Raw genomic sequence first — 27,310 nt, forward strand, 5'->3', positions numbered from 1 at the left:
CCCCCTCTCTCCCTATTTATTTCAGAACCCCCTTCCCCTCCCCCATTTCTGAAGAAGGGTCTAGGCCCAAAACATCAGCCATCCTGCTCCTCTGATGCTGCTTGGCCTGCTGTGTTCATCCAGCTCTATACCTTGGTACCTCTGGGGCAGTAATTGGCTGGGTTGAATTTGTCTGAGCCTTGAATAAATTTAACCCTGCCTCTACAGCCCTTTGTGGTAAACAATTCCTTACTTCTGAGAGAAGAAATACCTAATCACTGTCATAACTGGGTGATCTCTTTCTCTGAGATTATGCCCTCTGGTCCTGGACACTCACTGTGATGGAATTAATCTTTCCTCATCAACTCTGTCAAACCCTATAAGAACATTAAAAAAAATCTCCTCTTACACTTCTAAACTCCAATGAGTACAAGCCAAATTGCTCAACCTCTCTGCATTAGACAATCCCTCCATACCCAAAATCAAGTAAGTGAATCTTCTTTAGACTGCTTTCCTTTTTAGCATATCTTTCCTTTGATAAAGGGATCAAAACTTTTTACATTATTCCAGCTGTGGTCTCGTTAGAATTTTATTTTAGTTTCAATAAAACCTCCCTACCTTTATACTCCATTCCCTTAAAATAAAAGCCAACATTCCATTTGCCTTCCCTTTTACCTGCTGAACTTATGTACTAACTTTTTGTGATTTGTGGATGAGGACTCCCAACTACCTCCATGCAGCTTCCTGCAGTTTTTTTTCCCACTTAAATAATATTCAGCTCCTTGATGCTTCCTGCCATAATGCATAAGGTCACATTTTTGCACATTATATTCCATATGCCAAATTTCTGCCTATTCACTTCACTTGTCTAAATCCCTCTGTAGATGTTCCTTCTGTGTCATCTTCACCACCTGTTTTCCCACTTACTTTTATGTCATCTGCAAATTTAGCTATAGAACATTCACTTTCGTCATCCAAGTTAGTGATATATATTTTAAATTATTCCTGCAGCACTTTGCAAGATATTGGTTGCCTACCTGAAAATGCCTCCGTTATCCCACCCCTGCCTTCTATTAATTAGCCAGTCCTCTGTCCATGCGAATATACTGCTTCCAACACCAGGGATTCTTATCTTATTACATAGTTTAACAGTGGTTACCTTATCAAACACCCAAAATTCCAAATATATTGCATCCACTTCTAGCCCTTTATCTAACTTGCTTGTAACGTCCATAAGGAATTCTAATAAATTTGTTAGGCATGGTTTCCCTTTCATGAAGCCCTACTGTCTCTGTCTGAATATATTATGTCTTTCTAAATATTCTATTATGACATCTTTTAAAATAGACTCTAAAGCTTTCACAACTACAAATGTTAAGCTGACTAGCCTATATTTTATCGTCTCCTTCTCTTTTTGAATAAATGTGTTAAATTGGCCATTTTCCAATTCTCTGGCATTTTCTGGATTTTAGGAAGATTTCTTTTAGCGCATTCAGGACGAAGCAGCCCACTTGTTTGGCATCTGTGAAAGGATTAGGGTTCTACATCAAAAGTATTCATCCCTCCTCCACCACCAATACACAGTAGCAATCACGTGTGCAATAGCAAGAGACGGTGCAGGAATTTACCAAGGCTCCCCAGAATGGCACCTTCCAAACTGGCAGCAATTACAATCAAAGTGATTGCCATTCGGCAACAGCATATTAAAGAGAACACATCCATATTATTTAAATATTATTAAATTGATCTGATGAATAGGGGTCAATTTGGTTATCAGAGGTTACTGCTATTAATATTAATGCTCAAAGTGTTAACCATGCAGGAAAACATTCCCAATAGATTATACTGAAGTTTATATTTTATAAAGTCATTAAGGTTAAGCTGGAATTCTCCCATGATCCCTTGCACGCCTCTACCTCTGACATATATCCCCAGACTCAATTCTACGTTCCCCACCTCTCTGATGCTGCCAGACCTGACACCACCACACCCCTCTTGCTTAGAAACCCCACTTGGATCTGACCTACCATCATCCCGTCTCCTCGACCTGGTGGTCTTCTGCCCCTGTACCTGGCACCCCCTCCCACATGTTGCATCTAGCACCCCCAATTCCTGACCAGACCCCAGCCTGATTTAGATTTCTTGACCTCACCCTCCACTCTGGATAGGCACAACAATCCCTTGAAACTATTCAGTCCTACCTCTCTCCCCACCAGCCTGAACCTTCGGTACCTGAAGTTCTACTCTGGCATCCTAACCACTTCGATACCTGACCTGACACTTGCCTCTCACCTGTTAGACCTGACACCTTTCCCGACCTCCAGCCAAACCCAAACACACATTCACAAACTTGGCACCCTGAAATCCTACCCACCTGGCACTGTATCCACTACACCCACCTGGTACTGTAACCATTACACCCACCTGGCATTCCACCTACCTGGTACTGTAACCACTACACCCACCTGGCATCCCACCCACCTGGTACTGTAACAACCACACCCACCTGGCATCCTACCCACCTGGTACTGTAACCACCACACCCACCTGGCATCCTACCTACCTGGCATGGTATCCACTACACCCACCTGGCACTGTAAACACCACACCTACCTGGCATCCTAACCACCTGGTACTGTAACCACTACACCCACCTGGCACCTTACCCACCTGGCATGGTATCCACTACACTCACCTGGCACTGTAACCACCACACCTACCTGGCATCCTACCCCCTGGTACTATAGCCACCACACCCACCTGGCATCCTACCCACCTAGCATGGTATCCACTACACCCACCTGGCATCCTACCCACCTGGCACCACACCCACATGGCATCCTACCCACCTGGCACCATACACACCTGCCATCCTACTCACCTCACCTACATGACGTAATATCCACCTCAATCAATTGCCATACCAACTCCGCTCTTATATATTTACCATTTTGCAGGAGATATCAAAGTGGCAGACTGGGCTGCTTGACATTTACATCACAGAATTCAGCACATTGACTGCTTCAGGATGCGTTATGGTTTCTGCAAAGACTTGCTTAATTACTAGCTTTGTGGATTTCTGGCTCATAACAGAAAGCCCCCATCCAGGAATTTCCAGTGCAGAACTCTTCTCAAAGTAAGAGCATATATTTTAATCCAATCATAGTTAGTCAAAATATTTCCAATTGACCCTTACTATCAAATACTTAGGCAATTGCCTCTTGAATGGGAGTATCCTTAAATTCTAGGTGAACATAGCCATTGTTTGAATTGCTGTACCACAGTTTGTTCATCAAGGATAAAGAGACATTATGAACGAAAACACATATTTTACAGTCCAAAACCAATGATTATCTCTGAGTGAAATTTTATAATTCACCAGAGTATGTTAGTGTGTTCAGCACTCAAAGTTTCAATAATTAGGGAATATATGTCTTGATTTTCAATTTCAATATTTAAATTGGAGTAGGAATCCTATGAAGAAATGGGACATAGTTTGATATATCGGAAGTCCAGGCTTGAATTAATTATGCTTGGCTCATCGACTGCTGTGAAATAGCTTGTTTTCTTCAGAAGGCCAATGTAATTATCTATAGGATCTCATTTAGAATACTTTGAAATCCAACTCTTTGTCTGCCTGTGGATTTGTTTCCTTTTTCACTCTTCTGTACTAATGCGTTTGATCAGGCTGGGAAAAAAAGATCACATTTTAACAAGTATGATGCTTGTTCAATTTTAACTGAAGTTTATCAAGAGACGCTGCACTCCAGGTACAATCTGTGTTTTTCATGTGTCACCTGAGATCCAGTGATGTCCTTTTACAAACGGGAGTTGATTTGCACTTGGGCTGTTTGGGTGTCTTGCAGATGGCTTAGGGGTGGCTACAGGGCATTCACCTAGTTGGGCTGCATTGTTATGTTACCTACTCCTGTCGCATTATTAGAGGGTCAGATTTCCAATGGCTGTAGTTCTTTTTTAAAAGGAAGTTTTATCACAGGTACATGTGAAAGTGCTTCACAAGCGGAACTGACAGTACCATCACTTATGGGATTTATGCCATACATTTGTTTTATTGCAACATTGGTATCTTGGTAAATCGGCATTTATAGCTCAATATTAATTTTTTTTTTAAAAAAAACCGCCTCTTCATTAGCTATAGCTAGGCTGCAGTAGATGCAGAAGAAAAACTGAGAAAAGCATGCGAGATAGATTGCCCATTCAGTACCTGTCAAATATGACAGGGGTGTCTTAAGACTGGCAATAGCATATTAATAGAAGCCTAATACCTATTTCAGACTCACTTCAGCATGTGTGGAAACCTACTTTCAATTTGGCATCTGGCACACTTCAGAGCGAAGCACTGGGACAGTGACCCACCATCCAGAAGGAAATACCACTAGAACTTATAAATGACACATGCTGATCCGACTCATCTTGTATAATAAAAAATGGAACTCCAGCATGCCCAGTATATTTATCTCCAAGTTAATTGCTTACTCTTACACTTTTTTTTCCTCTATGGGCACCCAAAATTAAACTCAAAGCACCCATTTAGAGTCCATAAATTGGTTATGATGCAGGCCAATTTGGTGTTACAATATTTGATCCATAGCAAAAGGCTATGTCATCAATTTCCAACCCTGATTAAATTATTCTCAAGAAAAAGGATGTATTGGACAATTAATAATTGAAACTATTGAATATCCCATGGTTCATTACACTCAGATTTAATACATACGTTGAATTGTTGCCAATTGTGATAAGAATCAGGAAACCACCATAGTACGTCCAACTAATTTTTGAATAGAAACTCGAAATGAAGTGAACTTGCTGGTAGTGTTTATCAAACTATAATTAAACAAGTTGTTTATTGTAGTGAAAGGAGGTATGTAAATGAGAGTCATTGATCAGCTTTTTTTAAGGCGACTGATGTTAAAACACTATTTATATAATTGGTGAGAGTAATTTGTTCGAACATCCTTCAAATCTACTTTGTTACAAACAATGTCAGATGTTTATTAAAATTGATTCCAATAAACTTACACATATTTACAAACGTTTTCAAACCTGTAAGATGGCAGTAGCAGAGCACAGCAGACTGAACCTAGGAGTGAACAGTGGCAGGATCTACCGAATAAATACTTGAGGAACAGCATCAGTCAGAGCGGGACGGAGGACAGTCAGAGCGGGACGTCAGTTGAGCTGAACCCAGAATGGAGCTCTGGAGGTGATGTCATGGCTCACAAACTGACATAGGCTTGGCTGCTCAGGAACCAGGCGTAGAGGCTGACTGAGCTGAATATTGAATATTCTTTATTGTCACGTATATTCAAAATAAAATGCAGTGAAAAGTGTGCACCGTCGTTCATACATAAGCACCATTTACAGAGTAAAATAAAGAAAGATACCTTAAAGAGAATCCAACTTTTCTACTTCACTGCTCTACCACTGCCAGAGTCCTGGTCCGGGCTATACCAGTCTGTGCCATTCCACTGTCGGGGGCCTACTCCACATGGAAAACGAGAGCCCCGCTCCAGGCCTCACAGGCCAGCTGACTGACTCAGCAGCCACCTCCAAAAACACCACCGCCACTCCAGAGCCCATCAAAACCACTACCCACAAAAGATGTCTCTCAGGACCCCCATAAGGCCCCAGCACGCAGCCTCACCATTGCTCTGAGTACACAGCCCTCTGTTGCTCCGGGGATGCACCTCTTCCATTGCTCTGGCATGTGGGCCCTTGGCCCCTCCAGGACTTGCTCTGACCCATGTCCAATCTGACGACGTCACTCCAGCTCACGTTCACTCCGCTGCCGCTGCAGGACATGGCTCACGTGCTCAGCTCCCGCCTGGTCACTGGAAGCAACTCCTTTCCTTCAAGTTAAATAGTTGAAGTTAAACATAGTAAAAGGTTTGGAGTTTGGAGGGGTGGGTGGGGGAATACTGCAAACGAGAGAGGGAGAGAGAAAGAAAAAAGGAAACAAAGGTAAAGGAAGAAGGAACTGGAGAGCAGAGGAGCTCTGATTGGTGTCAGGTGGGAGATAGAGTATAAACTACTTATTTTTGTCATTATAGTTTGTTATGAATAGAAATCAGGGGTGAGAAATCTGATTTTGGTGAATATGGGTAAGGTTGTGCAGTTGGTTCCAAGATTATTGTTGTTGTTAAGGTTCCAAATGGCAGGAGAACTTGGCCTCATGGAATGCTCCCCCCGCAATATGTGGAAAATCAGGAACACTTCCAGTGTCCATGGTGACTCTGTGTATAGAAAGCATGCTCAGCTGCAGCTCCTGATTTGCCAATGGAGCATCTGGAGTTGTGGATGAACTCACTGTGGAGCATCTGTGAGGCTGACAGCATCATGGAAAGCACATTTAGTGAATTGGTCACATCACTACTAGGGGCTACACAGACAAAAAAGATTTGGGTGACCACCAGGAAGACTAGTCAGCCTGCACAGGCAGTGCCAGTGTCGCCTGCGGCCATTCCCATCTCAAAACTGGTATACTCCTTCGGGTACTGTTGAGGGAAATGGCATTTCAGGAAAAAGCAACAGCAGCTGCCAGGTTAGTGGCACCATGACTAGCACCATTACCTAGCAGGGAGATTCAAAGAGTAGGCAAACAGTAGTGATAGGGGACTCTATAGTCAGAGGCACAAATAGGCATTTCTGTGGTCGTAAATGAGACTCCAGGATAGTGTGTTGCCTCCCTGGTGCCAATGTCAAGGATGTCTCTGAGCAGGCACAGGACATTCTGAAAGGGGAGGGTGAGCAGCCAGAGGTTGTGGTCCATATTGGTATTACCGATATATGCAGGGATAGATATAACGTGTTGCGAAGGGAATTCGGGGAGTTAGGTAAGATGTTGAAAAGCAGAACCTCTAAGGTTGTAATCTCAGGATTACTCCCTTACTCCCTGTGCCATTCACTAATGAGGCCAGAAATAGGAAGATAATACAGTAGAATGTGCAGTTAAAGAGTTGGTGTTGGAGGGAGAGATTCAGATGTCTAGGTTATTGGGTCTATCCCAGTGCAAGAGGCACCTGTACAAGGAGGATGAGATGTACTTACATTGGAGTTGGGGGGCACTAATTTCCTTGTGAAGGGATTTTGCTGGTGCCACTTGAGAGGGTTTAAACTAATGTGGCAGGCGGGTGGAGTGTGGGAGCCAGAGCAATAGGTCAGCATGTGGTGTGTTTGAAGACAAGAGAGAGGCTAAATTAAGTGAGTCTTTTCAGAAGAACAGACAGGGCCAGGTTAATGAACGTAGTGGGATTGGAAGTCTGACGTTTATTTATTGTAATGCAATGCGTATAACAGATAAGGCAGATGAGTTTAGACCTGGATCAGTGCATGGAACGACAATGTTGTAGCCATTACAGAAACTTAGCTGAGAGCAGGGCAGGTTGTCAGCTCAACTTTCCAAGGTTTAGATGTTTTAGGGTTGATTGAAGGCATGTAAAAGAGTTGGGGAAGTTACATTACTGATCAAGAAGAATATCACAGCTGTACTAACAGAGGACATCTTAGAGGGTTCATCCAGCAATGCCATATGGGCAGAATCCAGAAATAATAAAGCTGCAATCACTAAGACAAGGTTACACTATATGTCTTCCAACAGTCAGCAGGTCATAGCGGATTAGATATGTAGGCAGATCATGGATAGGTGTAAAAACAATAGGGTTGCTGTAGAGGTAACAAAGTGTGGAGCTTGAGGAACAGAGCAGGCCAGGTAGCATCCTTTCCTGGCCTGGTGTGTTCCTCCAGCTCCACACTTTGTTATCTCTGACTCCAACATCTGCAGTTCTTGCTACCTCTGGGTTGCTGTAGTGGGTAATTTTAATTTCCCTAATATTCATTGGGAATCCCTTAGCGCCACAGGCTTAGATTGAGCAGAATTTGATAGGTGCATCCAGAAGGAATTCTTGAAACAATATGCAGATTGTCCAACAAAGGAAGGGACCCTACTAGACCTTGTACTGGGGAATGAGCCTGACCAGGTGTTTGAAGTTTCAGTGGATGGAGGTAGTACATTTCAGGAATAGTGATGATAATTCCATAAGTATTAAGACAGTCATGGATAAGGAAAAGAGTGATCCTCAGATGAGAGTGTTTAACTGAGGGAAGGTTAATTTCAACAGTATTAGGCAGGAACTGGAAAAATGAGATCGGGGGCAGCTGTTTGAAGGTAAATCCACATATGATGTGTGGGAGTCTTTTAAAAGCCCGTTGACCAAAGTTCAGGACCAGCATGCTCCTATGAGGATTAAAGACAAGGATGGCAGTATTTGGGAACTTTGGATACTGAAAAATGTTGAATATTTAATTAGAAAGAGAAAGGAAGCATATGTAAGGTTTAAGAAGCAGAAGAGAAGTTAAAAATAAATAAGAAGAGCTAGAAGGGGCCATGAAATGTGCTTGGCAGTCGGATTAAGGAGAATTTTAAGGCATTTTATAAGTATATGAGGAGCAAGATGATAACTGGGGAAAGGGTAATTTATTCAAGGATAAAGGAGGAAATTTATTTGTGGAGCCACAGGAAGGGATGAGGTCCTTAATGAGTACTTTGCATTTATATTCACCAAGGAGAAGGACACATGATGGCAAGATTGGAGACAGGTTTGCTGATATTCTAAGGAATGTCAATATTAAGAAGGAGGAGGTATTAGGTGTCTTGAAAAACATTAAGGTAGATAAGTCCCAGCGCTTGGAGGGATCTATCCAAGGATACTGAAGGAGGCAAGGGAAGAGATTTCTGGGGCCTTGACTGTGATCGTTGTATCCTCTTTAGCCACAGGTGAAGACTGGAGAATAGTCAATGTGTTTGTTTGTTCGTTCAAGAAGGGCAACAGGGATAATCCAGGAAGTCATTGAGTCTAATATCAGTGGTAGGGAAATTATTGGAGAAGATTCTTAGGGATTTACTCACATTTGGAGAAGAATGGACTTACTAAGGATAGTCAGCATGGCTTTGTGCAGGTGAGTTCTTGTCTCACAAACTTGAGTTTTTGAGGAAGTAATGGAGGTGATTGATTAGGGTAGGGCAGATGATATTGTCCACATAGACTTTTGCAAGATCTTTGACAAGGTCCCTCACGGTAGGCTGTTACAGAAGATTAAATTCCATAGTGAGTAGGCAAGTTGGTTTCAAAACTGGCTTGGCCATAGAGACAGAGGGTAGTTGTGGAGTGGTGTTTTTATGACTGGAGGTCTGTAACCAGTGGGTTTTGGCAAGGATCAGTGCTGGGACCTCTGATATTTGTAATATATATAAATGATTTGGATGAAAATGTCAGTGATCTGATTAGTAAGTTTTCAGAAGACACACAAATTGGTGGAATTGTGGATAAAGCATGCAGCAGGATATAGATCAGCTGGAAAGTTGGGCAGAGCAATGGCAGATGGAGATTCATTCGGACAAGTGTGACATAATACATTTTGGGAGGTCAAATGCAAGAATAAATTATAGAGTAAATGGCTCGACCCTTAGGAGCATTGATATACAGAGATGCAAGTGCAGAGCTCCCTGAAAGTGGCAACACAAATGGATAAGGTGTTAAAAAAGGCATAGAGCATGCTTGCATTCATCAGTCTGGTAGGGCATTGAGTATAAAATTTGGCAAGTCAAGTTGCAATCGTCTAAGACTTTGGGCTGGCCACATTTGGAGTACTGTATACTGTTCTGGTCACCGTTCTATAGGAAGGGTATGGAGGCTTTGAAGAGGATGAAGAAGAGTTTGACCAGGATGTTGCTAGAATTAGAGTGTATTGGCTATAAGGAGAGGTTGGACAAACTTCAATTGTTTTTGTGAGAATGTTGGAGGCTCAGGGATGACCTGATCAAAGTCCATAAGACTATGAAGAGCATGGAGAGGGTTGATAGTTTGGGAGTGGGGTTGGGGGGTTGGGGTGGTGGGTAGTGGTGGTAAGGTCAAAAACTAGGGAAAGGTTTTAAGGTGAGAAGGATAAAGTTTAAAGGAGATGTGCAAGGAAGGTTTTTTAGACAGAGTGTTAGTGGGCACTTGAAATGTATTTTAACAGGAGTTGGTAGAAGCAGATATGATAGCAAAGCTTAAGAAGCATTTAGACAGACATGAACAGGCAGAGAAAAGAGGGATATGGACCATGAGCAGGCAGATGGCATCAATTTAGAATAGTATCATGGTCGACACAGACATCATAGATCAAATGGCCTGCTCCTGTGCTGCACTGTTCTATATGTTAACCGTCAAGAGGCGATGGAAGTTCAACAAACCTCTTTTTTTTTTACTTTAGTTCCAAAATCTAGGACTTAAAATTCTGGATAAATTCTCATCATGTTAAAGAAAATCATTTGATAGTAACCTGTATTATTAACATCAAACCACTTCAATAGCAGCAGAATGGGATTACCTGTACTGCCCAGTAGACAACCAACATGGACCCAATGAGTTGAATGTTCTCCCTTTGTGCCATAATGAATCTATGGCTCTGGGAAAAGCCTCATGCGCCACCCTGAAATTGTGAAATAATTCTGTAAATGCAGATCTTTCTTTTCAGCCACAATTTTTATGCTTCAGTTTACATGCCCCTTATTGAGGGATAAGTGGAAACAGCTAATTGTGACAAGTTGCCACCAAATGTCACTTGTCAAATTTCATTGTTAGTGTTTGAGATGTTTCTGTTTATTCTGAAAATGTGAAATGTAAATCCTGTCAGGAGACATAAACTGTGTGTTTTCTATTTATTTCAAAAAGAATGAAATCAAAAAGCACAAGAATATTAGAGGGATAAACAGCAGTGATTTGGATCCAGTCGAGACATAGCGATCAAAACACCATGTGCAAAGACTCAGCCGATTGCAACTAATTTGAATAACTTCTACAGCAACACCCACTCCTCCCACAATCACGACAGCTACAGGTGGGCAATTTTTACAGCTTTCATGGCCACCAGGACCTTTCTGTCAGGATACATTGGTTCAGGTCAGCCAAGGAGTTAGCATCAACAACCTGATCTGCTCTCATATGTGAGCTCAGTCTGAATGAGGTGCTGCGAAGCTTAAAACACTGCTCGACATTTGACGTGCTCCAGCAGTTCCATGCAACAAATGGAAAATTAAGTCAGGCCATGCAGGCTGCTCTCAGGAGCTTAATTACAAAAAAAAGAAAATGAGAACCTTGTTCAGTTTGCAGTCAAACAAGATGATTGGTATTTTGTGCTTGCAACAAGCCTTCTAACACCTCCCCTGCACATTCCCACCACCCCCCCTCCCCCAAGCGCTATGCCCCAGCTTCCCAAGCACACAAACACTGAATAAACACCAGGCACATTGCAGTCTGTCAGACTTTTTTGTCAGATATGATGCCATTATCAAGGCACATCAGGTTGCGATAAATTGACCTAACTGACCAGACATACAAATGTCTTGGGGAAGAAGGGAAGACGGTGAATCAAAAGGTAGCTTTGCTGTATTTTCCTGAGGCCATTTTATTGACAAGAATGACAAGGGTCCCAAGATGCACCATTATCCACAACCGGCTACCAGACATCAAATGGTGTTGAGCTGTCTTTGTCAGAAGAGAGAATATGGCTCACCATGTACCAGACAGAGCAGGGCTTATTACATTTTGTACAGCTAAGGTTTGTCAAAAGACAGGGTCAGTGTGCAGTGCCCTAAAGGAAAAATGTTTTAAAAAAAGATACAGAGCCATCTTCAAAATCTTTGCCTCGAAACAGAACTCAGAGTTGAGAGATGTCTAAAGCCTAGACTTTCTTTATATCAAAAGAAAAAGAAGTCATTTTCATTGAATCATAAATAAACCAGACAGACCATCATTTTATGAATCAAAGAGCAGGTCTAAAACAATCTGTTAGGTTGTTGATTCACCTCCATATTCAAGGTCGGTATTACTTTAATCATAGCGTTAGTTTTTCTTTCTAGTTCTGGCCCTTGTGTTTTTTGTTCCCTTTGTAGTAGAACAGTCAGCTAATATGAATTACAGTTCTGCACTGGTATATCTGTGGGCACTGAGATGAAACAATGTTATACCTCAAGAACAGATTTTTTAAAAAAATGTCAGAATACTCCTAGGAATGGGTGAAGGAAAACCAGGACTGTTTTTTTTTGATATATCACAAATTTACTCTGAATTGGGATTCATAAAAGCATAAGAACATTTTCTCTTAGGGTTTCAGTGGTACCTAATTTAGGTAAGAGTCTTCAACTTTTTTCTGCTGTTTTAATACAACAATGTGAGGGATCTCGCGAAATGATGAGGATCATCCACTTTGAAAGGTCTATAAGATTTTGAAAGGTCAGTGGCATTATTAAAATCAATGAGATGCCTCCAAACTACAGCATCTTTCTTGCCTTTGCATGTAGTATGAGGGAGGAGTTGTCTAAAGTAGACTAGAAGCAAAGACTCTATGGTGGGACAGTTGAGGAACAGTGGAGAACTTTCAAAGGAATATTTCAAAGTGGTCAGCAAAGGTATATAACAGTGGAAAGGAAGGACTGTAGAAAAAAGGGGTAATCAGCCATGGATGTTTAAGGAAATAAGGGAGGTTATCAAATTGAAAGATAAGGCATACAAAGTGGCAAAGACCGGTGGAAAACTAGAAGATAGGGAAAGTTGTAAAGGTCAACAGAAAGTCACAAAAAAGGCTATAAAGAAAAGTGAGATAGATTATGAGGCTAAACTAGCTCAGAATATAAAGACAGATAGCAAAAGTTTCTACAAATATATAAAATGAAAAAAAAGAGTGGCTAAGATAAACATTGGTCCTTTAGAGAATAAGGGGGATTTAATAACAGGAAATGTGGAAATAGCTGAGGCATTGAACAGGTATTTTGTGTTGGTCTTCATAATGGAGGACACGAATGACTTGCCAGTAATTGATGACAAAGAGACAAAGGTAGGTGAGGACCTAGAAACGATCATTATTATGAAAGAGGTAGTATTGGGCAAGCTAATGGAGATAAAGGTAGACAAGTCTCCTGGCCATGATGGAATGTGTCCCAAGGTACTAAAAGAGATGGTGGGAATAATAGCAAATGCATTTGCGGTAATTTTCCAAAATTTGCTGGACTCTGGGGTAGTTCCAGCAGATCAGAAAACAACCAACATGATGCCACTGTTCAAAAAAGGAGGTAGACAAAAGACAGGGAATTATAGGCCGGCTAACTTAACTTCTGTAGTGGGGAAAATGCTTGAATCTATCATCAAGAAGAAATAGCAAGACATCTAGAGAGAAATTGCCCCATTGGATAGGTGCAGCATGGGTTCATGAAAAGCAGGTCATGCTTGACTAATTTGCTGGAACTCTATGAAGACATTACGAGTGCGGTGGATAACGGGGACCCAGTAGATGTGGTGTATCTGGATTTCCAAAAGGCATTTGACAAGGTGCCACACAAAAGGCTGCTGCATAAGATAAAGCATTACAAGCAATGTATTAGCCTGGAGAGATGATTGGTTAACTAACAAGAAGCAAAGAGTGGGGATAAATGAGTGCTTTTTTGGTTGGTGATCAGTGACTAGTGGTGTGCCTCAGGGATCAGTGGTAGGACTGCAATTGTTTACTATTTACATAGATGATTTGGAGTTGGGGACCACATGCAGTAAGTTTGCGGATGACACTAAGATGAGTGGTAGAGCAAAGTGTGCAGAGGAGTCTGAAAATTTGCAGAGGGATATAAATAGTTTAAGTGAGTGGGTGAAAGTCTGGCAGATGGAATTCAATGTTGATAAATGTGAAGTCATCCATTTTGGTAGGAAGAACAGTAAAAGGGATTATTCTTTGAATGGTAAAATATTGCAGCATGCTGCTGTGCGAAGGGACCTGGATGTCCTTGTGCACGAATCACAGAAAGTTATATTGGGGTACAACAGGTAATTAAGAAAGCAAATGGAATTGCTAGAGGGATTGAGCTTAAAAGCAGGGAGGTTATGTTGCGGATGTACAGGATGCTGGTGAGGCCACACATGCAGTATGTCTACTGTTTTGGTCTCCTTACTTGAGAAAGGATGTACTGGCACTGGAGGAGGTGCAGAGGAAAGTCACTAGATTGATTCCAGAGTTAAGAGGGTTGCGTTATGAGGAGAGACTGAATAGATTGGGATTATATTCATTGGAATTTAGAAGAATGAGGAGAGACTTTACAGAAACATATAAAATTATGAAGGGAACAGATAAGATAGAAGCAGGAAGGTTGTTTCCACTGGCAAATGAAACTAGAACAAGAGGGCACAGTCTCAAAATAAAGCAGATCAGATTTAGGACTGAATTGAGGAGGAACTGCTTCACCCAAAGCGTATTGAATCTGTGGACTTCCCTGCCCAGTGAAGATGTTGAGGTTTCCTCATTGAGTGTTTTTAAAGCTAATATAGATAATTTTTTGAATTGTGAAGGAATTAAGGGTTATGGTGACAGGTAGGTAAGTGGAACTGAGGCCATGAAAAGATCAGCCATGATCTTATTTAAAGGTGGAGCAGGCTCAAAGACACATATGGCCTACTCCTGCACCTGATTCTTATATTCTTATGTTTTTATATTTTCTCACTGTACTTTGTTAGTACATGGGATTGCAAGCAGCAACCCTTCTCCAATTTCTCAACCATATACACAAGTCAGTTCAGTGTCTATTTAGCAGCTTATTTGACTGTGGCAGATACACCAGCCAGGTTACAGAAAAATCATCTAATCCAATGTCTACATTTCGAGAGGGGTCACCAATCGGGGTCCAGGAGCACAAATGCTATTGGGTTTCCCAGCTCTAAATCAGAGCTAATTGAAGCACACACCCCCAGGAACTCCATTCCTCACTTAGTTAACTCAGCTTACAGAATGGAGTTCAAAACGAGGATCTTAATTGATCTATGTGGATCAGTGGATAAATTCACTAAAGTACAGGGGGACATGCAATGCATCCATCTTCCTAGCAGCAGATAAGCATCAAAATGATTTAGTAGTTCAAGAAACTGAGTGTTTGACACCCATTAGAACAAACTGCGTGAGAGTTCCAGGGCTTACCCATCACTTACTCATCTCATTAAGGCGAGTTCCATCCGCTATGCACCTGAAGGTGGGGCTTTCCGCCCGATAAGATGGGGTTTAGTTAAAGAAATGATGTCAAACATTCTCAGTGTATCAGAGCTATGACTCTGCTGAATAATCATAGTAACTATGGTGTGATGTTCTCTACCTTGCCAGCTGGTAAAGATATATAGTGGAGTGTTAAATGTAGGAGCAGCTTAATAATCTTGGCAACATTGCTACAAAACAAACCCATGCTTTACTTCGACCACAACTGAAGGAATAAATGATGAGACACAGAAGCAGCTTAATCTAATACATGGCATTTTGCCTGATTATACATATCAATGAAAGAATAAATTTGAATGTCTACTAATTATTTTAAGTAACATGTAATATTAATCTCTCCCACGATACTGTAATTAAGTCCTGAATGCTATCAAAGTGGCCAAAATACTATTGATCCTGATTCATCTCCTTTGCATAACTATTCAGAGCACCAAAAGTGCAACTTAGTTCTGTTGTAAAATGTTGGTTTTGATTCAATCTAAAGAAGTAGAGATATTTAGAGATATTTAAAGCATCAAGAGGTGAGGCCATCAAAAGGCATATCAATCTGCTGCTGACATTTGCCTGATGGAGAAGAGAGGATTAAGTTGACAGGCATGTAAAACCAAAATAGAGGTAACATGTCATTTGTAGCAAAAATGACAATGTGGTTCAACGCTCAAACCTTATGGCTGCAAAGTGAATGGTACGTTACCCGAGGTGATCATTAGAGAAGTTGACCTCTTTGGTATTCCAAGATGCCCATATAATAAGATGTGGACTGAGAATATCTACAATAAACTGAGCAAAAAAAGTTAAGATCAATTTTAAACTCACATGCTTAAGCACAGTGCTGTACCTAGGCTGCAATTTAGATTCAAGTCAGACTGCAATAAATTGTATAAACTTCCCACTGTTTCTCCAGGTCAAATATGGTCAATCGATATTAACTTTCTTTGTTTGGCATTGGAATATAGGGACTAAACTAGGCCATTCATCTCCTGAAGGTTCTCCACTATTCAATATGATCATAGCTGATCATTCATTTTTTTCCCCATATCTATTCTGTATCCATTGATATTGTTGGTATTTAGAAACCTGTCAGTCTCTACTTTAAGCATACACAGTCCTTTAGGATACAGGGTTCTAAAGATTCACAATCCTAAAGTTAAAAAAATACTTTTCATCTCAGCCCAAGATGTCTTCCATCTTATTTTGAATTGTGTCCCTTTTTTCTATGCTTACCAGCTGGGGGTGGGGGTGGGGGTTAACAATTCATCTGCATCTACTGTGTCTATCACTTTAATCATTTTGTACATTTTAATTAAATTTTCTTTGTTCCAATTTAATCTTGGCTTCAGACTGAACTACTGCACTTTCAAATATAATGTAAATTTCTAGCATGTAATGGCCACTCATCCTTTAACGTACTTTCATAACAAGGTTACTAATTAGCCCTTTTCATTACATGATTTGAACATAGCCCTTGCTCTTGGTGGTTCTTCAAAACACTGCTCCAAATCATAAGCCTTATAACACTCCAGGAACTTGCCTGCCACCATTTAATGCTCATTCGGTTTACCTAGTCCATAGGCAGGGTTTCCAGGCACTGACAGTTCCCAATTTTAAACTGTTCTACTGAACGAGTGCCAAGGTCACACACCAAAGCAATAAGGATTAATTTTTCACATATTCTTCAGGTACTGATGAAGCCATCAGGACCAATTTAGAATACTTACAAGATAAGTAAACACGAAAACAAACGGCTGTATCATCAGGCGATACCAAGAAGGAGATAGGATTGTCATTAAGATGAATCATATCAAATGTTATCTTAGATTGTCTGATGACCAGAGAATGATTGCAGCAGCATAGACTGGTGTTGCATATTGAGATCCTGAGTCATCCCTGATGTAGCTGATTCTATGTGAATTGCTCGGGAATTTTAGAATCATGGAGTCATACGAAAGAGAAGAGGCCCTTTGGAGCATCTCGTCTGCATCGACTATCTACATTAGTCCCACCTTCCAGCACTTGGCCTATTGTCTTGAATGTTAGGCAGACAGTTGCAATAAGCAACTCCCCTGCCTCCGACCCCCCTGAAAGAGTCAATAAAAGTCTGAGAATTCAAATGATTGAGCATAAGGCTCACCCAGAAAATGCTAGAGCATTATAAGTCCCCTCTAACAATTATCTAAGAGAAAGCCTAAGAATTAAAATGAGCCACCTAACTTACCACTGACCTGCTCCTTCCACCACTAAATCCATCTCTTCTGGTGATTTATATCACCAGACACCTGTCAAATATAGCATGACCATTTCTCACCACCACAACCCAACATTACTGAACCAACAGCCTCTCCCACCCACCAGTCACAACATCCCTGCTCATTGGTCTGACCTGCATGGAACTGACAATCGCTTCTACTGTCAGAATGACATCTAGGCCATCTACCATACCCAATATGCCCCCTCCACCAAGTTCAAAACCTCCAACCTTTGACCTATCCCCCAAAGGCATTCATTCACTTCATTCACATTCATTCCTATGCTGTACTGTTCTTTTGTTCTTTGCATTGGAGGCATTGGTTTTTAGCTTAGAAAAGCATCATGTGTCAGCACTGTCTTGGTGGGCCGAAAGTTCTGTTCCTGTGCTATGCTGTTTTTGTAGTTTGTTCTACATACCCGACAGCTTGACATCCTCCCTACCTGGTACACTATCTGCCTCACCCACCTAGCACATGACCCACATGACCCACATGACACACTAGAACCACCCCCCTTCCACTCAAACAACTTGCACCCCAACCCCACTCTTTCATACAACCCTCTCACAGTAGCTGCTAAAGTGGCTGGATGGGCTACTGGACTTTTAAATCTCAGAACAAGGCCCACTAATTGTCTTTGGTCAAGAGAAGGTGAAATGGAGATTTGAAATAAGCTTTCAAAATCATGAGGAGTCTGAAAAGAGTGGATGGGGGAACAGAACGAGAACCAGAGGGACCAGTTTTCAAGTGTCTTGCTAAGCATATGCGAGGTGAGAAAAGATTATTTCATACAGCACATAGATAGGATAAAGAATTCACTGCTTGGTAGTGTGTTGAAGGCTTGTTCAAGTGAGGCTTTCAAGAGGGCACTGGCTGCTTATTTAAGTAGAAACAATGCGCAGGGTTACAACGACAAAGCTAGAGACTGACACTAAATCAAAATGCTCAGAGTCAGTGCAGACATGATGGGGCGAATGGCCTCCTTCTGCACTGTAACAATTCTGTGATTTTATCAACGTTCCTGCAAGCAGACATTGAAGTCTACAGAAAGGACTCTGAATTTCTGTACTGATGTCTTCAGAAGTAAAGGGAAATTCCAGCCACATTTTGAAACATTATATCAATTGAGAAACAAAAACCTGTGAATCCCTCAGCCAGACCAGAATAAACTGACTCCAATTTTCATGATTTAGTATTTTGTGAAATTTACTTACCTCTACCTATAACATGTAATTATGCGTGTAGATTTGGAGTGCAACAGTTGCATTTCAGGACTTGTATTAGTCATTTCATGTCTTAATCTGGGTCAGTTTGCAAACAATAACTTGATCCCTCACGTTGTTAACAACTCAAGAAAACCTGTCTGGCTCATCCTTTGCAACCAGCGGGTAAAGAGTGAAGTACATACTCTAGACTGGCAAGCCCATATATCAGAGGGCAAGTCCTGGGTAATGGGACATTCCACTGTTTGTTGGTACCCCTCTGACCAAGACAGGTGATGTTAACTCATGTGTTTAAAAGAGATACAGATGCTAAAATTAGCTTGGAATTATTCTGCTGTACAAGAGCAGGAAATTAACTTATTAGTGTAATTATCCCTTTGCCCTCCGCTGTATACCCTATCCATTCCCTCCAGAAACCCACTGGCAATTAAAATCCACACTATACACTTTAATGTCCCAATAATACTATTGTATTGGACAAAACATTTTAATGTTCAAATAAAGGAAATATGAGAACGTTTATGAAGACACTTTAATACTACATAAAGCATGAGAGGAGATAATTTATAAAGTGTACTGTTATCTTTTGGAAACCTTTTAAGGAATTGTTAATCTGTGAGATGCAGAAGTTCTCATTCTTTTATTGTCTTAATGAATCATCTAATATGAAAAAAGTCATATCAAGCTCCGATTTTTATGCTGAATTTTCTAATGCACCAAAATTGACTAATGTCAGGAAAAGGAGACAGACTATCATTGCTAAGTTCATTTAACAAACATAAATGCCTAATAATAAGGAAAGTAAAATGAATGTTTTGAACAGAATTACGTTCAATTTGACTAACATTTGCAATGTCCTGGGTATATAAATTTCATACGGTGAGTGAGCACATTTAAATTAGGCGTAGTCAAAGTAAGAAGGACAATGAGAATATTATATCAATGTAATTATTGTTTTTATTCAGTGTAACATTATCATTTGGTGTAATATATCATTATCGTGTAAAAACCAACCACACAGAAAGCCACAAAAGCTGTTTTTACAGAGCTAAACTAACTGCTTTTAGAACTGAACAGTGCAATGCGGTGGCGGGGGGAGGTGGGGGGGGGTTGGTGGGGGGAGGTGGAGGGGGTGGGGGTGGGGTGGTATGTTGGTGGGTGGTTGTTGGTAATTTTTTCTATGTACTAGTAATTAAATCCTAAATCCATTTTTAAGGAATACGTTTGTAATTTTGTTACTCATTGTGCATGAAGGAAACTTTCCCCCATAATGGCTTCAGACAATACATTAAGTAGCAATACATGCAAGGGTGTCTCACTGAACAACCTCTTCAAAGTTTTGTCTGATCCCAAAGGATTTTTGGTTCTTTCTGACTAGATGCTTTGGAATAATTTCTAGGACCTACATTCCGTTTTTTGCAGACTACAGTATTTTTGAACTTTTTTTGTACATTTTTGTTTCTCCAGAGAATTAGGTGATTCTTTGAAGTTTGAAACGAAGCAGCACAATCTACCTGATCATAGTCAAGAGTAAAGGTTTATTGCACTGGGATTTTTTTTGCATGTTAGAAAATGGGTATTTGCTTTGAAAGCTGCAAAAGCCATTTGGACTTTGAAGATGCAATGTGTTTTGCACAAGTGTGTGTCTCTAATCTCAAAGAGAAGTTAATAATGTAACATGGGCCCTATTTACAGGAATGAGTTGAGAAGTAACTAGAGTTGTACCAACTTGACGGTTAAACACTTCAAATGATTTACAGTGAATAGTTCACTGAATTTTTGAAAATTTTAGTGATTATTTATAAATTACTCATATCAAAATGCTTCATAAAATAATTTAACTCTTTATGACATTGGCTTGCAAGATAGCATGGTAGTTTGCGCATTGAACTTATGATTTATTTGCATTAGTATTGCATCTGACAAAAGTTGCTGAGAAAGCTACATTCAATGAATTATAGGAATTGGAATAAAAACCTAATATCAGCAATAATGAATATGGGGTGACTAGTTTCTTCTAAAAACCCATCTCATTCATTAATCCTGTTAAGGGTCCTTTACCTATCCTTATCAGGATGTCATGTTACAGCTTTATAAGACTTTGGTTAGGCCACACTTAGAGTATGTGTTCAGTCCTGGTTGCTAGATTACAGGAAGGATGTGGAGGCTTTGGAGAGAATGCAGAAGAGGTTTGCCAGGATACCAAATAAAATCCAAAAGAACTGCGGATGCTGTAAATCAGGAATAAAAACAGCAGTTGCTGGAGAAGCTCAGCAGGTCTGGCAGCATCCGTGAAGTAAAATCAGAGCTAATGTTTCTGGTCTGGTGAACCTTCTGCAGAATCCAACCCGAAACGTTAACTCTGATTTTTCTTCATGGATGCTGCCAGACCTGCTGAGCTTTTCCAGAAACTTCTGAGAGATAGTAAGAACTGTCAATGCTGGAGTCAGAGATAACAGTGTGGAGCTGGAGAAACACAGCAGGCCAGGCAGCATCAGAGGAGCAGGAAAGGGTCCCCACACAACATGTCAACTTTCCTGCTCTTCTGATGCTGCCTGGCCTGCTGTGTTTCTCCAGCTTCACACTGTGTTATCTCCAGCAACTTCTGTCTTTTTTACCAGGATGCTGCCTGGATTAGAGGGTATGAGCTATGAAGAGAGGCTAGAAAAACTTGGGTTGTTTTCTCTTGAGAGAAGGAAATTTCAAAGGACATGTGACGGGTAGGTTTTGTACACAGAGTGTGTAGGAGTCTGAAATGCACTGCCCAGGCTGGTGGTTGAGGCCAATACAATAAGGGCGTTTCAGGATCTTTTAGATTAGCACACGAATATGCAAGGAATGAAGGGATATGAACCAAGGTGAGACAGAAGGGATTAGTTTCATTTGGCATTATGTTCGGCACAACATTGTGGGCCGAAGGGCCTGTTCCTGTACTGTACACTTCTACGTTCTATTTTCTTACCTGACTAAGCTTACGTGTGATGCACAGTAAAGTGTTTGATGTTTAGCCATCTTCTAAAGGGCCACAGATGACAACTCAGTTGTTTTTAAGAGGTGGTTCTGCACAATTTTCCCAAAGGCAGTTAGCAACTGGCAGTAAGTGTTGGCCTTGCCAATGATACCTACATCATGTGTAAGATTGAAAAATTGATTCTTTCGATAATTTGGCCCAAAATCAATCTTAGCAATTCAAAGAGCTTGTAGGCTTACATTTTGTTAATGTATCACTGGACTGTTAATTTCAAGACCAAAGTAATGTTCTGGGGACCTGGGTTCAAATCAGATGGTGGAATTTGAATTCAATAGATATCTGGAATCTGGAGTCTAATGAAGACCATGAAGCCAATGTCAAATGTTGGAAAAAGAAAACCCATCTGGTTCACAAATATCCTTCAGGGAAGGAAATTGCCATCCTTATTTAGTCTGTCTACATGTGGCTCCAGACCCACAGCAATGTGGTTGACTCCTGCCCTCTGGGCGATTAGGTATGGGCAATAAATACTGCCTAGCCAGCAATACCCAAATCCCAACAATGAATTAAAAATACCAAGGTGTAGAGCTGGATGAACACAGCAGCCAAGGAGCATCAGGGGAGCAGAAAAGCTTTCCTGCTCCTCTGATGCTGCTTGGCCTGCTGTGTTCATCCAGCTCTACACCTTGGTATCTCAGATTCTCCAGCATCTGCAGTTCCTACTATCTCTGAATGAATTAAAAATACATTTTAAAGATTTGTTTGGATCTGAAGAAAATAGCTTTCACAATTGGTCAAATAAGTCAAACTAGTTTGGAAGAAAAAATATTGCTGAGTAAAAAAAGATATAAATTAGTTTCAGTTGTGAAGGAATATTATATAAGCAGTTGTCACAAAATGTGGCTTGCAGTTCTATATCATATACACACAGGCATAAATTTAAACAAAATCCTGCTTGTTGATTATTTAGCCAAAGAAATATCATTGTTATCATCCCATTTTGTGATGTTGTCGCCAATTAGCAAAGTTTTTTGAGGTGCACATTATTACATACATTTATCTTATGCTGCATCAGGGTCTTACCTGGTGAGTACTTAGTAGATTGCTTGCAAAACTAAACAGGATTGGCTTTTATGAATACTTAGGATTTATCATTGCAAGAGTAGTTACCTTCTGTCCATGTACATTTACCTCTTCACTAAAAAATTAACAGGACTCAGCTTCTTTTCTCAATAATGAAGCAGCCCATGTCAGCCTATAGCACAAGTATGATCATGTCTAGGCTTGATCTCATAAAAATAACATAGTATTCACAATACGTAGCTGTGAACTATTGATTAACTGGAATAAGATAATCCCAGTTTTCTCCCAGAACTCTGGAATGATATTATTACTTATATTTGTATATCCAAGATGGCAGCAAAGTGGGATTCCTGAGCTGGAGCTTGTCCACTCCAACTGCTTTTCTTTCTTCTTTTCTTGCCTTTTTTTCTTAAAAGATTTTTTAAAGTTTCTTTTTCCCCATTTGCTTTCCGGAGGGAGAACGGTTGTGGAGGCAGCGGCTGGGGCTCAGAGCGGGGACTTTGGCGTTCGACCACAAAGTGGTTGGTGTGCCCGGGCAGAAATATGGTGGTCAGCAGCATCATGGAAGCAACTAGGGACCTGGAGTAACACCACTGCGGGACTCTGGCTGACTGTGGCAAGGCGGCTGGTAAGCCTGGATGACAGTCAACGGCGTGGCAGCAACGCGGACGTGCGGGGACCAAGAGATCGACCCTAGAGTGGGGGAATGATCGAGCCCAGCGCAGCTGAGGGTTAATGAGGGGAAGAGATCAAACCCTCATGGGGAAATCTCAGTGTGGAGCAACTGCAGGCCCATGGCTATAAAAGGACCGTAATTTGGAACTTTTGACTTTATTTCTTACTTACTACATTATACTGAGAAGAGCTGTAATGTTGAACTTTAACTTATTTCTTTATTTTTCTACTTTTCAACCTCAGATTTTGTACCTAGGTACCTTGTACCTAAGATAGTGCCATGAGTGGCGACATTATAAACTTTTCACTGTGCTCCTGTATCCCTGAGTACAGGTGACAATAAAATGTAATCCTGAATTCTAAATTCTAAAATGTCTTTTGAGTCTCCATTAATCAGAAGATTAACTGGACTGTCATATTAACATTCCCCTCCAGATTCTCCTCCAAGCCATATGCTATCCAACATCACCGTATTAAAACCCTGGAAGTGCCTTTTTATCAGTGGGTATACCTATACAACATTGACCACAATAGATCCAGAAGGCAGCACACCAGATATTAAGGGAAGTTAGGGATGGGCAATAAATGTTTGAACTTAATCAGCAATGCCCACATTGCATGCATATTTTGTTTTTAAACTTTGTCATTATAAGAGCAGGGATGATATGTGTCGGCTGCAATAGAATCCATACAGTATGGAAAAAGCCAATCAAGTCCTCACTGCCCTTCCAAAGAGCATCCCACCCAGACCCTCCCCACAATCCTGCATTTCCCATGGCTAATCCACCTAATTTACATACCCCTGGACACTACAGGCAATTTAGCTTGGTCAATCCACCTAACCTGCATACCTTTGGACTGTGGTAGGAATCCAGAGCACCCAACAGAAACCCATGCAAACACAGGCAGAATGTACAAACTCCACACAAGCAGTCACCCAAGGGAGGAACTGAACCCACGTTCCTAGCACTGCGAGGCAGTAGTGCTAACCACTGAGCCACTGAGTAGATCACCTCCTGAAGCATCAAAATAGCGACACTTTCCTAAGTCTACTCAAATGCAATTAGATAACTTATGGAATGTTCACCATTTGCCTGGCTTGATACAGTAGCAATAACACTCAAGAAGATTAACACCACCTAGCTAGAGATTGATCATTATCCTTACCACTCACCTGAATATCCAAAAATTTAATCATCAACAAACTGCGGTACTGACTGTATGATCAATGGCATGCAATCCAACAACTCATCAACATTTCTTTGATCATATTTTGATCCCATATAACATCTACCACTGAACACAGTGCAAAATCCTGAAGGCTATAAACAGATTAGATGGAAATAAATTGTTCTTATTGGTAGAAATGTTAGGAATCAGAGAAGACATATTTAATGCAATGAACTAGAGGCTACATGAGGAAAACCTTTATACACAGCAAGTGATTATGATCTGAAATGCATTGGCTCAGAGGCTAATGGAGGCAGATTCACTTGTGGTTTTTATAAAGATAACTACCAATGAGAACTGGTGAGAAGAGAAAAACATCTTGGGTTACAGGGAAAGGGTAGTTGAGGGGAACTGACTAAATTGTTTTTAGCAGAGAGTCAATATAGGTTTGAGGGCTGGATGGTTTCCATCTCTAATGTTTATAAGTACAAGGCCAACAATATCATGAAAGTATCATCAGCTCTAAGGCCCCTCTTAAGTCACATACCTATTTGATTGTGATATATATTTCTGGCCTTTCACTCTGGAATTCTCTATCAGGATTAGGGAATAATATCAACACATGAACTTCACAAGTTCAAGGAGAAAGTCCACCAACATCTTCTGAGGTTACTGGGGTGGCAATAAATGTGCTCTTGTCAGCATTATTCATAGTCTGAAAATAAATTTTTAAAAAGCATCATGAATGTTCTTATTGTAGCACAACTACTTGAAAGAAAGTTGAACTGCACTTTTTTCCAGGTCAACAATGAAATTAGAGAACTTTATTGAACAGAAGGAGGCAATTAGTCGTCTCTGAAGAGGAATTGACTTAGTGCCATTGTCCTCCCTTTAGTTCATATAATTTTATATCTTTTTCAAACATTTATCCGCTTCCATTTTAAGTTATTAGTGTTTCTGCTTCCTCTCCTGATGCTGGTAAGAAAATTTTCCTTTAACATCCCTCTACATCAAAAGAAATTTCCTAAATTTTCCCTGCAATTTTTTGGATTTGTTCCTGCCCTCTAATTACTGACGAAGTCATTACAGTTTTGCACTTATTACGCAGAACCCTTCAGACCATTTCTATCAGATCTCCTTTTAACCTTTTCTGCTAGGGTAAAAAGTATTAAATATCCTTTTATCTAAAGCCCATCAACATCATATTATGTTAGGAGTTCTTTGTGTCTTTTATATGACTTTGAAGTGCTTCCTGTAACAAGGTTCTTAGAATTTACATCAATTTTCCATCTGTAGTTTAACCCGTGACTCACATAGGCTCGTGTAGTATCATGAGATTCATGAAAACACCATGATATAACTGGTGATATGACTAACATTAGTAGGAGAAAGGACATCAGACTGAAATGAGCATGTGTAGAGGGATGTCTTAGTGGTTACACTGGAAAGCTTTATTTAATAACCTGCAAAGTAAAGATGTAAAGTAATGAACATTACAGCACATCAGGAATAGAAGAACCCTATTTATAGATAAAGAGCAAGCAGTATCAGGGACAGTGTACATGCAAACACCCACATCTAGAGACAGTTCAGACATTGGTATCACTATGTAGACAGCAGTAGAGGCTCAAAGTATAAGAAAGGCATTGTGGCATTTAGGGAGACAATCGCCAGAGCCAGTATGTGAAGTTAAAGCAGAGTCCAAGGTAGACAGTTCAACAGAGAAGACTAGGAAAGCAGGACAGGACTTCAGAACGCTTCCAGAAAAAAGAAAAACTCTGGAAAAGAAGAAGAATCAGGAGGCAGCAAAAACACATCAGAAAACATTCAATACAAAGCATCAGAATGGAGATATTCTATAGGGTAAGGATAAAAAAAATCCTTCAAAAGACTGAAGCTTAGCCACAAACCAACTTTCATCTAGAAATTTTAAACTTAGAATCCACTCCAGCAAAAAGAAGGGAAAAGCCAGGTACTCATCTAGATCTTTTAACTGCAGTTGTCCAAAGGGATGGCGTCTCCTGTGGTAACCTTCCTGTTGTATCAACTGTTTGATAATGCAGAAGGCCCACAACAATGTCAGAAATGGGAGCTCTGGAAGCAGCAGCTTCAGCACAATACAACAGCTTCGGGCTTAGATGGAAGACAGAAGTGTCATCATGTCACAATTTTTTTTTAATATGCTGTGGGTCCCATAGCTGATAATGCTCTGGTAGGACAGAATACCATTAAAACATTTGATGTGTGCTTAAGTTCCAAAAGAAATCTAGTGATAGGGTTAGGTGAAATGTAATCAGCAATCTCAACATTTGAGAGAACCAATAGACACTTTTTAATGGATTTGTATCATCCACCATAATGTTGCGGATATGAAGCTTTGAAAGATCAGTTGATTAGAGGTTTTTAAAAGGTTGGTATAATGGCTGAGATGTAGATGGATTTTCTTCAATCCAAGGAGGACTTAATGTTGGACAAGAAATTTATTTCACCATGGAGGCAGAAATCAGAACTCAAAATCTGTGAACAGTGTGAACAAACATCAGGATTCTTCTGACACAGTCAAATGGCTGAACACAAAGATGAAATTATCACCATTCCAAAAGCCTGCCAAAATGTAAGATGTCTGAGTCAATGCAATAGACTGTATAAGGCTGGGCTTATATTGGAGCTTGATAATAAAAAATGCCATGAGGGTGTGGAAGCTGAGTGTGAAGAGAGTGGTTAATTGGGGCTCTTTAGTGAATATTGCTAGTTAACAAAACTTCATCACTTCAATAAAAAAGAACAAGTCTTGCAAATGGAAGAATTTAAAACCATACTGCAAAGAAAATTTTTGAAGTTAAAGATACAGAAGAAAAGGGAAAGAAGTCTTCCCG

Source organism: Rhincodon typus, chromosome 7 (assembly GCF_021869965.1).
Source record: "Rhincodon typus isolate 14 chromosome 7, sRhiTyp1.1, whole genome shotgun sequence".
NCBI classification, from domain to species: domain Eukaryota; kingdom Metazoa; phylum Chordata; class Chondrichthyes; order Orectolobiformes; family Rhincodontidae; genus Rhincodon; species Rhincodon typus.